Here is a 12,479-nt window from a genome sequence, read left to right as displayed (position 1 = left end):
AAAGAAAAGAAAACAAACCAAAGCATTACTTTTAAATACCAGGAAATAAGAAAATAGAAAAAACACTGGGATATAGTAAAGCACTGGGAAAGTACACACTTCTGGATATTGTGATCAAAAAAGCTTCATAGAACTTGAAGCATTTGAACTTATAAGGATAGCTATATTTCAACCAAGTGACAAGAGATAATAAAGCACTCAGGTAAAAAGGACAAAGCAAGCACAGGGAGGTGGAATGACTGAAGTATAATCAAGGAAAATTTCATTAGGTTAGAGCTTCCCTGTCTGATATGGTAGCCATTAGACACATGTGGCCAATTAAATTAAAATTGAGTAAATTAAATTGAATTAAAAGTTAAAAAAAAATTTAATGTTTATTTTTGAGAGAGAGAGACAGAGCATGAAAGGGGGAGGAGCAGAGAGAGGGAGACTCAGAATCCAAAGCAGGCTCCAGGCTCTGAGCTGTCAGCACAGAACCCAAGGTGGGGCTCGAACCCACAAACTGTTGAGATCATGACCTGAGCCAAAGTCGGGCGTTTAACCAACTGAGCCACCCAGGTGCCCCAAAATTGAATTAAAGATAATTACAGGATTGTTGCAAAGAGTCAACAAGATAAAATGATTGCTGTTTAACATTTTTTCATTAAACAAATACTTACGGATATCTTCAATGTGCCAAGTACTGTGCAAGATGCTCAGTAGTTAACAAAACAGAGTCCCTGGCCTCAGGTAGCTTACATTGTTTTTGAATCTTGTGGACCAAACTTATTCCTGTTCTGGATTATAGCAGCATGGTGTTGTAGATAGATAATTGACCTTGAAGGTGAGAATACATACATAGATTGTAGTCCTTGATTGCAACAATCAAGTTAATTAATATTTCTAAAACCTCACATAGTTATTTGTGTGTGTGTGTGTGTGTGTGTGTGTGTGTGTGGTGAGAATGCTTAAAATCTACTCTCAGCAAATCATGTATTATTATACTCTCACAATACCTTATTATTAACACTAGTCATCGTACTGCACACTGGATCCTCAGAACTTATAATTCAAAAGTTTGTACCCTTTGACCTACATCTTCTCATCTTGACATCCCCTAGCCCCCAGTGACCACCACTGTAATCTCTGTTTTTATGAAATTGACAGGTGTGTATGCATATATTTAGATTCCACATAAAAAATGATACCATGCAGTATTTGTGTCTCTTCTTCTGGTTTATTTCACTTAACATAATACCCTCCAGGTTCATCCATGTTGTTGCAAATCAGTCCTCCTTCTCTGGAATGTACTCTATAAGGCCTTAAACTAGTCATTTCTGGGGCGCCAAAGTGGCTCAGTTGGTTAAGTGTCTGACTTTGGCTCAAGTTATGATCTCACAGTTTGTGAGTTCGAGCCCTATGTTGGGCTCTGTGCTGTCAGTGCAGAGCCCACTTCAGATCCTCTGTCCCCCTCACTCTTTCCCTCCCCGGCTTGTGCTCTCTGTCTCTGTCTCTTAAAATCTTTTAAAAAATCTTAAAACGATAACAACAAACCAACAACAAGTGATTTCTGCTTTCTGAACATTGCAAATGGGATCTTAAGAATACCAGACCACATAAACAGATCCCAAAGCGTGCTTCATAGAACACTGAATGTGTGCACTTTATGGAGGGGATAAAAAAATATAAATGAGGCCAAATAACTTGGGGAACTTATTTCTCTATTAGGAGATCACAATACGCTTTTACCATATTAAAGGCTTCAAGAAGTGCCAAGTAAAACACCCATTTAATTTGGCATACTTCCACATTTCTGGTGCTTATTGACAAAGATTCCTTCCTTTCTTTTATGCCTTCCTCTCTTCCCTTCCTTCTTTCCTTCTTTCTTCCTGTCACAGTAATTTGGGGAGATCTCAGACTGGCTCTCTAAGGCCATTTATGGACATGATAGTTGGTGGGTCTATGTTAAAAAAAAAGTTGGGAGGAAAGGAGGATTTTGCCAAGGGCAGTCCTCTACCGTGGCTGATCAGGATGATTCCCCGTGGTTGTTTGGTTTCCCAAGAGGAAGCATTAAGTTTTAATAAAAGGGCAGGGGATGAGGAACAGGCTTTAGGAGTCTCCTGACATTGAGCAAGTCTCTGGCCCTCAGTTTCTGTGTCTAAGAGAGGGTGTGGGATAAGCCTTGTGACTCTGTCATGGTCTGGAATGCCTGAGCTGTGTAGGAACCTAAGACAGGAATTGCCTACTTGTGAGTGAGGAGAGGGACGTGTGTTGGTGCCCATGAAATTCAGAGAGTGTTTTTCTTGTTTGACTTGGAAATGGTGTTTTCCCCAGTGAAAGCTGGGCTTCTTCCCCCAGTGTGAGGATTGGAGAGGCCTGCATTTGGCTGGAAGAGGGCCTACTGACTTAATTAAGTGCCCAAACCTGCCCCACTTGCTTAGAGTATGGGTTTCAGAAATATGGCCACAATCCAGAATGAGGCCCAAAGCTTGTCACAACATGTGTTTTGAGGTTGTCTCTCCTCCCTCGTAAAGTTCCCAAGCCTTTGATGTGAAGGAAAGCATTTCTTATTATGTTTTAGTTTCTAAAGTTTACTTTCCTGTGTGCTGATATATAGAAACTGTAGAGGCATGTATATCTGGTTTAGTGCAGTGGAGAAAGAAGGTAGATAGTTACGTACCAGCAATTTCAGACAGAGGGTTTAGCAGATACAAGGCATGGGGAAAAGGGAACTGAGGTAACGGAGTAAAGTCTTCAGGGCACATTGAAAGGATAAGTTCTTCTAACCACCTAGATTCAAGACAGAAATACGCATAGGGACCACACAGAAGGCCCACTTTCTGTGGGGCACAAAGCAGTTTCTAAGAACCTGGACTCTGAGGAAGACAAACCCAGATCCAAAACTGTTGAAGGAGGTCATTGAGATGATGTGACCACGGGCTAACCTTAGAGCTGGACCCAGGAAATTAGAGGCTCCTCATCCCCCAACCCGCTCAGCTGTGTCCTTGAAATATATGTTCTTCCCATTGTCCACACTAGGAGGCATTTTCAAGGACATGGCCTTGAGAGAGTAATGTGTTGTTGAGACCATCTGGACTGGACACATGACTGAGCCCCATTAAAAACCTGTGTATAAACTTTTATGATTCTGGCAGATGTGTGTAGAGATCTGTTTGTCTTGCTGCCACCCAAGACAAGCCTTGCTTGGGAAAGTTGTTTTAACCTCTCTGAAACCTTGCAAGGTTATGAAGATTAAATGGATGACAAGTCTATGTACCTATTATTAATGTCTGCCTTATATAAGACTTCAGTAATTATAACTGTTATCACCATTAATATAGAATATTGGTGTTCCAAAATACAGACAGATTTTTAAGGAAAGATACATACCATATGATTTCACTTATATGTGGGATCTAAAAAACAAAACAAAGGAACAAACAAAAAGCAGTATCAGACCTATAAATACAGAGAATTGATGGTTGCCAGAGAGGAGGATAGTGGGGGGATGGGCAAAGTAGGTGAAGAGGAGTGGGAGATACAGGCTTCCAGTTACAGAATGAGTAAGTCACAGGGATAAAAGGTACAGCATAGGGAATGTAGTCAATGGTACTGTAATAGTGTCCTAGGGTGACAACTGGTAGTTACATTTGTGGTAAGCGCAGCATAGTGTATAGACTTGTTGAATCATTCTGAGGTTTACCTGAAACTAACGTAACATCGTGTGTCAACGATACTTCAATAAAAAAATAAATGCAGGGGCGCCTGGGTGGCTCCGTCGGTTAAGCGTCCGACTTCAGCTCAGGTCACGGTCTCGCGGTCCATGAGTTCGAGCCCTGCGTCGGACTCTGGGCTGACGGCTCAGAGCCTGGAGCCTGCTTCGGATTCTGTGTCTCCCTCTCTGTCTGCCCCTCCCCCGTTCATGCTCTGTCTCTCCCTGTCTCAAAAATAAATAAACGTTAAAGAAAATTTAAAAAAAAAAAAAAAGGAAAAAAATAAATGCAAACACGTGAAGTTGATAAACTTCAGAGTGGAAAAATAACTTATCCAAAGTTATAGAAAGGTAGATCTAGAACCAAGTCCTCCAAGCTCTAAGCCAAATGCTTTTTGCCTCTATGTATTCAGTAAATCTCTACGAAGTAGTATGTGAAGGTCTTCTGAACCGCGGAGAGGTGAGGTAACAAATCCCACGGAGCCCAGGGGACTTGCAGTCAGAAATTGAAGTTAAAATCTGGCTCCACCACATACCGACTTTGTGACCTCCTATGAACCTCCTTTCCCTCATCTTGTAAAATGGTGATAATGACCCTTGCTTGCTTTCCAGGAATGTTGTGAAGTTCAAACAAGTTGAAGTTTAAAACTGTAAGGAGCAGCAGGTGTGGAAGGCATTTGTATTTCTTTTACACACTTGAAAGGGGCAAGGGAACATAATTTGCTTAATATTGGTTTTTCAGTATCACAGAAATGATTTATTTGACAGGTCCGCTCGGGAGCAAAGGGAAGCAAACAGGGTAAGAATTGCTCATTCCAGCTAGGTGGGTGAGTGTGTTATTGCTTTGGTGAGTGTTGCTATAACCAGAATAAATCCGAAAACTACAGCTGACTGGCGTTCTCTGGGAATTCATCTTCAAAGAAACCAAGTTTGATGTCCAAAAGTGATTAGAAGTGATTCAGCTCTTTACTTGAATCCCTTGGCAGACATCAACAGGGGTGCATCTCCTACTCGGTTCTTCTACATACTCCTTTCCCCTGCCTCCTGTGTTCACATCTCTCATGCTCTAGAGCCACCCTAAGCCTTTATTTTAAACCTTCACTATTCATCTTCCATGAAACTTGTGTTGGTAAAAACACAAAAGAAAACAAAACTGAGCCTTAGTGATCTCCATGTTTCTTCTCCTTTCATATCCTTCAGTTCTCTATTTTATGCTCTCAGTTGACTACCTATTTGCCTTTCTGATGAAATTTCTCTCCACTTCTCCATGCATTTCTCTTCTCATTTGCCAATTCGCTACCAAAAATGGGCCAGGAGAAGAACTGGAGTGCTTTGAATCTATTTTTTTGAAGTTGGGGAAGGATTGAGGTCTAGTGAAAAGCCCAGAATGAAGCAGAATTCTCTTTAATACACTGGGGAAGGGTAAAAGGTAACGAACACTTACAAATTAATATACATGCAGTGTAAATTTCCTATAGTTTTCATCTCTCCAAAGCAATGTGGATATGAGGATGTGAAATTTGTGCAATAGACCAGACGTATAGGGAAGTTAGTTGTAGGGAGTTGCTTATGTTACGCTCTTGCAAGTTTTTCCCTCATATATTTTAAGCATTTAAGTGCCTCTCTTGTGTGCTACATTTGTGCTAGTGACCACACCACCTATATGCTTTCATTATTACTACTTTACTTTTTTTTTTCAATATATGAAATGTATTGTCAAATTGGTTTCCATACAACACCAGTGCTCATCCCAAAAGGTGCCCTCCTCAATACCCATTCCCCACCCTCCCCTCCCTCCCACCCCCCATCAGCCCTCAGTTTGTTCTCAGTTTTTAAGAGTCTCTTATGCTTTGGCTCTCTCCCACTCTAACCTCTTTTCTTTTCTTTTTTTTTTTCCTTCCCCTCCCCCATGGGTTTTTGTTAAGTTTCTCAGGATCCACATAAGAGTGAAACCATATGGTATCTGTCTTTCTCTGTATGGCTTATTTCACTTAGCATCACACTCTCCAGTTCCATCCACTACTTTACTTTTGAGATCTACTCTCTGAGCAAGTTTCAAATATGCAGTATAGTATTATTAACTATAGTCATGCAATACGTTATACCCTCATGACTTACATGTTGTCCTTAAATACTGGCTTGAAGTCCTGCTTTTGGAAGAAAATGTCTACATTAAAAATACTGACTCACCCCCATGGGGCCTCATTTTGAGTTGCTTATCTCTTTGCTTGAGAGGGTTTAGCAGAACAAGTCACTGTCTACTGCTGAGCACCACCTTGTGGATAAATAATGAGTTATGATGGCATCACTGGCATGTTGCAACAGTGTCTGGGCCAGAATTCTTGGATTAGCGTTCTTGCTCTGCTACCTACTGGCCGTGTGACTGTGTGCAAGCTGCTTAACCTGTGTCCCAGTTTCCTCTGTAAAGAGAAATAATCTATCAACTCTGTGGTGCCTGGTATTGTAGTAAGCACACAGAGCTATTAATCTGATGTCATTATATATAATAGTTTGAAAGCATTGTCAAATAAGGCCAGATTTCTAGATAAGGGCAATTGTAATAACCAATATCAATGCTATTACTAATAAGATAATAATGGCTAATATTTACTGAATACCTATCAGTGGCAGATGTCGGCCTGTGTTCTTTGTGTGTGTATGCGCTGCATTCTTTACAATCCTCACAATACTCCTTTGTGTTGAACACTTTTATTATGCCCAGTTCATACGTGAGGGAACTGAGACTCTGAGTTAACTGCTTTGTCCAGAGTAACACATCTAACAAAGGCAGAGTTGAAATCCGATCCAAGTCTGGCATTAAACCTGTGATCTTAACTGCTCTAACTCCTTGTGAGAGGATTAAGCAAGGGGATTATACTTTTTAGGGAGAAGACTCTGCGTGTGTGTGTGTGTGTATGTGCGTATGCATGTGCATGCATGCGTTATACACAAGGGAGCAAGAGGAAGGAGAATAGTGGAAGTATGGTTGCCTTCAACCTGCTATATAGCTGTCCTAGGGAAAGGGATTACCATGTTTTTTCCAAATGATCCCAAGTGTTATAATATTTGGGGTGAATATGTTGCTGCCCACTTATACAGAGTAATTTCCTAATAGCCAGAATTTTTTAAATATGAAATTATCTGCCCTTGGAGACAATAAAGTCTCCATTATTAGAGTTTCTTTCTTTCTTCTTTTTAAAATTTACATCCAAGTTAGTTAGCATATAGTATAATAATGATTTCAGGAATAGAATTTACTGATTCATCACTTACATATAACACCCAGTGCTCATCCCAACAAGTGTCCTCCTTAATGCCCATCACCCATTTAGCCCATTCCCCCGCCCATCTCCCCTCCAGCAACCCTCAGTTTGTTCTCTGTATTTAAGAGTCTCTTATGGTTTATGACCCTTCCTGTTCTTATATTATTTTTGCTTCCCTTCCTTTATGTTCATCTGTTTTGTATCTTAAATTCCTCATATGAGTGAAGTCATATGATATTTGTCTTTCTCTGACTGACTTATTTCACATTGCACTCTAGTTCCATCCACATTGTTGCAAATGGCAAGATTTCGTTCTTTTTGATCGCCAATATTCCATTATATATATATGTATATATGTATATATATATACATATATACACATATATATGTATATATATATACATATATATGTGTATATATATAATTACACCACATCTTCTTTATCCATTCATCAGTCGATGGACATTTGGGCTCTTTCCATACTTTGGCTATTGTCGATAGCAGTGCTGTAAACATTGGGGTGCTTTTGCCACTTCAAAACAGCACTCCTGTATTCTTTAAATACCTAGTAATATAATTGCTGGGTTGTAAGTTAGTTCTGTTTTTAATTTTTTGAGAAAACCTCCATACTGTTTTCCAGAGTGGCTGTACCAGTTTGCATTCCTACCAACATTGCAAAAGGGTTCCCCTTTCTCTACATCCTTGCCAACATCTGTTGTTTCCTGAGTTGTTCATTTTAGCCATTCTGACACGTGTGAGGTGGTGTCTCATCATGATTTTGATTTGTATTTTTCTGATGATGAGTGATGTTGAGCAACTTTTCATGTGTCTGTTAGACATCTGGATGTCTTCTTTGGAAAAGTGATTATGCATGTCTTCTGCCCATTTTTTCACTGGGTTATTTGTTTTTGGGGGGTGTTAAGTTTGATAAGTTCTTTATAGATGTTGAATACTAACCCTTTGTCTGATACGTCATTTGCAAATACCTTCACCCATTCTGTCAGTTGCCTTTTAGTTTTGTTGATTATTTCCTTCACTGCACAGAAGGTTTTTATCTTGATGAGGTAACAATAGTTGATTTTTGCTTTTGTTTCCCTGCCTCCAGAGACATGTCTAGTAAGAAATTGCTGTGGCCGAGGTCAAAGAGGTTGCTGCCTGTTTTCTCCTGTACAATTTTGATGGTTTCCTGTCTCATGTTTAGGTCTTTCATCCATTTTGAGTTTATTTTTGTGTATGGTGTAAGAAAGTGGTCAAGGTTCATTCTTCTGCATGTCACTATCCAGTTTTCCCAACATCACTTGTTGAAGACACTGTCTTTTTTCCATTGGATACTCTTTTCTGCTTTGTCAAAGATTACTTGGCCATAAATTTGTGGGTCCAATTCTGGGTTCTCTGTTTTGTTCCATGGATCTATGTGTCTGTGTTTGTGCCCTTATCATACTGTCTTGATGATTACAGCTTTGTAATATAGCTTAAAGTCTGGAATTATAATGCCTTCAGCTTTGGTTTTCTTTTTCAACATTACTTTGTCTATTCAGGATCTTTTCTGGTTCCATACAAATTTTAGGATTGTTTATTCCAACTCTGTGAAGAATGCTGGTGTTATTTTGATAGGGATTGCATTGAATGTGTAGATTGCTTTGGGTAGTGTTGTCATTTTAACAATATTTGTTCTTCCAATCCATGAGCATGGAATGTTTTTCCATTTCTTTGTGTCTTCAGTTTCTTTAATAAGCTTTCTATAATTTTCAGCACACAGATCTTTTACCTCTTTGGCTAGGTTTATTCCTAGGTATCTTACGGGTTTTGGTGCATTTGTAATGGGATCAATTCCTTGATTTCTCTTTTTGCTGCTTCATTATTGGTGTATAGAAATGCAAACAATTTCTGTGCATTGATTTTATATCCTGTGACTTTGCTGAATTCATGGATCAGTTCTAGCAGTTTTTTAGTGGAGTCTTTCAGGTTTTCCACATAGAATATCATGTCATCTGCAAAGAGTGCAAGTTTGACTTCTTCCTTGCCTATTTGTATGCCTTTTATTTCTTTCTGCTGTCTGATTGCTGAGCCTAGGACTTGTAGCACTATGTTGAACAACAGTGGTGAGAGTGGACATCCTTGTCATGTTCCTGACCTTAGGGGGAAGGCTCTCAGTTTTTTCCCATTGAGGATGGTATTAGCTGTGGGTCTTTTGTATATGGCCTTTATGATGTTGAGGTATGTTCCTTCTATCCTTACTTTCCTGAGAGTTTTTATCAAGAAAGGGTACTGTATTTTGTCAAAGCTTTTTCTTCATCTGTTGAAAGGATTATATGGTTCTTATCCTTTCTTTTATTAATGTGTATATCACATTGATTGATTTGTGAATATTAAAGCAGGCCTGCAGCCCGGAATAAATCCCACTTGATTGTGGTGAAAAATTCCTTTAATGTGTTGTTGAATTCGATTGGCTAGTATCTTACCAAGAATTTTTGCATCCAGTTTCATCAGGGATATTGGCCTGTAATTGTCCTTTTTAGTGTCTCCAGACAAAGACCCCACTAAATCGAGGTAATGCTGTCTTCATAGAATGAGTTTGGAAGCTTTCCTTCCATTTCTATTTTTTGGAACAGCTTCAAAAGACTAGGTATTAACTCTTCTTTAAATGTCTGGTAGAGTTCCCCTGGGAAGCCATCTGGCTCAGGACTCTTGTTTGTTGGAAGATTTTTTTGATAACTGATTCAATTTCTTTGCTGGTGATGGGTCTGTTCAAATTTTCTATTTCTTCCTGTTTCAGTTTTGGGTAGTGCATGAGTTTCTAGGAATTTGTCTCTTTCTTCCAGATTGTCCAGTTGTTGGCATATAATTTTTCATAGTTTTCTCTTATAATCATTTCTGTGATGCTGGTTGTGATCTCTTTCTTTTGTGACTTTATCTATTTGGGTCCTTTCTCTTTTCTTTTTGATAAGTTTATCAATTTTGTTTATTCTTTCAAAGAACCAGCTCTTAGGTTCATTGATCTGTTCTACTAAGTTTTTTGTTTGTTTCCATATCATTTATTTCTGCTTTAATCTTTATTATTTATCTTCCTCTGTTGCCTTTAGGATTTATTTGCTGCTTCTTTTCCAGCTCCTTTAGGTGAAAGTTTATATTGTGTATTTGCAACCTTCCTTGCTTCTTGAGACAGACTGCAATGCAGTGTACTTTCCTCTTAGGACCACCTTCACTGCATCCCAATGGGTTTTGTCTGTCATGTTTTCATTTTCATTTACTTCCATGTATTTTTTAAATTTCTTGTTTAATTTCCTGGTTAACCCATTCATTCTTTAGTAGGATGTTCTTTAACCTCCATGTATTTGAGGGCTTTCCAAATTTTTTCTTGTGGTTGATTTCAACTTTCACAGTGTTGTGATCTGAAAATATGCATGATATGATCTTGATCTTTTGTACCTGTTGAGGGCTGATTTGTGCTCAAGTATGTGTTCTGTTCTGGATAATGTTCCATGTATACCACATCTTTATCCATTCATCTATCAATGGACACTTGGGTGCTGTAGTTTGGCTATCATAAATAATGATGCTATAAACATAGGCTGCATGTTTTCTTTTGAGTTAGTGTTTTTATATTCTTTGGGTAAATACCCAGTGGTGCAATTCCTGGATCATAGGGTAGTTCCATTTTTAATTTTTTGAAGAACGCTTTATACTGTTTTCCATGGTGGCTATACCATTTTACCCTCCTACCAGCAACATACAAGGGCTCAAATTTCTCCACATCTTTGCCAACACTTATTTTCTTTCTTTAAAAAAATTACAGCCACTCTAGTAAGCCAATATCTAGTAAAAATGGTATCTCAGTGGTTGTGATTTGTATTTCCCTCATGACTAATGATATTGAATGTCATTTGCCCTCCAGTTTTATGAAGATATAATGGACATACATCATTGTATAAGTTTAAGGCACACAACATAATGGTTTGACTTATATATAGTGAAATGATTGTCACTATAACTTTAATTAGCATCCACCATCTCATATAGGTACAATAAAAAGAGAAAGCAAAAAAAGAAAGAAAGAAAGAAAGAAAGAAAGAAAGAAAGAAAGAAAGAAAGAAAGAAAGAAAGAAGAAAAAATTTTCTTTGTGATGAGAACTCTTTGGATATACCTTCTTAACAACTTTTCTATGGGTCATACAGCAGCATTAGCTACAGTCATCATGTTGTACATTACATCCCTAGTACTTATCTCATAACCAGAAATCTGTAGCTTTTGTCTACCTTCTTTCAATTCCTTCTCCCCTACCCCCGTCTCACCTTTTGTAAACACAAATATGATCCCCCTTTTTTTATGAGTTTGATTGTTGTTTTTTTTAATTTCAGGTGGTTTTTTTTAGATTTCACGTATAAGAAAGATCATGTTGTATTCATCTTTTCTTGTCTGACTCATTTCACATAACATAATTCCCTCAAGGTCCATCTATGTTGTTGCAGATGGCAGGATTTCCTCATTTTATGCCTGAATAATATTCCATTGTTTATATATACCACAATTTCTTTACCAATTCATCTATCAGTGAACACTTAGATTGTTTTCATCTCTTCGCTATTGTGAATAATACTGCTGTGAACATGGGAGTGCAGGTATCTTTCAAGTTGGTGTTTTTGTGTCCTTTGGATATAGTCCCAGAAGTAGAAATTTTGGATCATATGCTAGTTCTATTTTTAATTTTTTAAGGATCCTCCATACTGTTTTCCATAGTGGCTGTACCAGTTTACAATGCCAACAACAATCAGCACCATTTTAATGTACTTGACATCCATTTGTAATTGATTAATGTACTTCTTTGGAGAAATGTCTATTTAAGTCCATTGCCCATTTAAAAAATGTGCTTGTTTATCTTTTTGTTGTTGAGTGTAACAATTATTTACACATTCTAGATAATAGTCCCTTATCAGATACAGCTGATTCTCATTGTTTACAGATTCTATATTGTGAATTTACCTACCTGCTAAAACTTATTTATAACTCAAAAATCAATATGGTTTTGTCATCATCTGAAGACATGTAGAACAGTGAAAACTTTAGTTGCCAGAGGCACACATTCCTAGCTGAGGTAGAATAAGATGTCACTCTACCTTCTTGTTCCAGCTGTTACACAGAGATGAGCACAGGATGAAGATGGTCAGGGAAGTGCAGTGAAATACAAGCCTGTTGGACGGGTGTGAATCCCAAAGCTGGCATCCAATAGTAGCGTGGTCTCAGGTAAGTCACTTAACTGTTCTGAGCTTTGTTTTCTCTCATGTAAAATTAAGAAAAAAATGAATTTTTTTTATTTTTAGGATTTATGATAATCTGTGTGATTATGTCCCTTCCCTCTATATGTCCCTTGTCTATATACATTCCTAGAAGCAGTATTTTAGTCTTTGCTAATTCAGTGTTTGCAGTGATTTTTAGAATGTAAATATCACAGATAACAAGAATAGACTACATGATGTACAAATATTTTCTCCCATTTGTTAGGTCTCGTCACTTACTTGATAGTGTC

This window comes from Neofelis nebulosa, chromosome 1, assembly GCF_028018385.1.
Source record: "Neofelis nebulosa isolate mNeoNeb1 chromosome 1, mNeoNeb1.pri, whole genome shotgun sequence".
Classification (NCBI taxonomy): Eukaryota; Metazoa; Chordata; class Mammalia; order Carnivora; family Felidae; genus Neofelis; species Neofelis nebulosa.
The sequence above is the reverse complement of the archived record's forward strand: the minus strand, read 5'-3'. Positions refer to the sequence as shown.